Source organism: Carlito syrichta, unplaced genomic scaffold (genome assembly GCF_000164805.1).
Source record: "Carlito syrichta isolate Samal-C Ts95f unplaced genomic scaffold, Tarsius_syrichta-2.0.1 Scaffold153613, whole genome shotgun sequence".
Taxonomy (NCBI): domain Eukaryota; kingdom Metazoa; phylum Chordata; class Mammalia; order Primates; family Tarsiidae; genus Carlito; species Carlito syrichta.
This window is the reverse complement of record NW_007097709.1, coordinates 1436-2451: the sequence shown is the minus strand read 5'-3', so window position 1 is coordinate 2451 and position 1016 is coordinate 1436.

Sequence of the window (1016 nt, the reverse complement as noted above, 5' to 3'; positions counted from 1 at the left end):
CAAAAAAAAAAAAAAAAGAGGCAGCATTTGAGCTGAGACCTGCAGGATATGAAAGAAGCAGCCCACGGGGATCTGGCGAAAGTGTTCCAGGTGGAGGGAAGAGCAAATCCCACGGCTCTGAGGCTGTCCGGGTGTGGTGGCCCATGCCTATAATCCCAGCATTTCGGGAGGCCGAGCCAGGAGGATCGCTTGAGGCCAGGAGTTCAAGAACACTGAGGGTCATTTAGTGAGACTCTGTCGCTAACCAAAAAAAAAAAAAAAAAAAATTCTTTTTTTAATTAGCCAGGCATGGTGACCCACGCCTGTCCCCGTTATTTGGGAGGCTGAAGCAGGAGGAGCCCTTGAGCCCAGGAGTTTGAGATCAGCCTGGGCAACATAGTGAGACACCTTCCCTAAAAAAAAAAAAAAAAAAAAAAGACCAAAAAAAACCCCAAAGGCTTGGAGGCAGGACCATGCTCGTTGGAGGCGATCTGTGCGGCCGGGATGGCAGGAGCCAGGGGACAATGTGGGAGGACGAGGTGGGAGGTCATGGGGGACCCTGGGTCCCCTCCCTCCAGCACCCGCCGCCCTGGTGTGTCTGGGAGGCACCCGCACGTGCACGCAGGGCCACCGGCTTCTCAGACCCCCAGCTCTGTCCCAGCCAGCCCTCTGCGACTGGCCCATAACGCTCCCACCTTGACCGCACCAGGCCAGGCCGGCTGGCCTCGCGGGCACCTGGCGCTGGCAGGAAGGATGAGGATCAACCTAATAAGGCTTGGCACAGCTCTAAGCAGCTGGCACGAGGCCCGGCGGGAGGCCCGAGGGACGTGGGTCCCGCAGGAGCAGTCCAGAGCACGCCACGGGACGCTGGCGTCCAACGGAAGGGAAACTGAGGCATGGAGCCCAGGTGAGCCCCAATCCGAGGAACCGCCCCTCCGCTTCCTGGAGACCCGGGCACCGGCATCTTCTCCATCTCTGCAGACTCACCGTTGCCTCGGGCCCTGACACACCGAGCAATTTTTTTTTTTTTGGGAGTC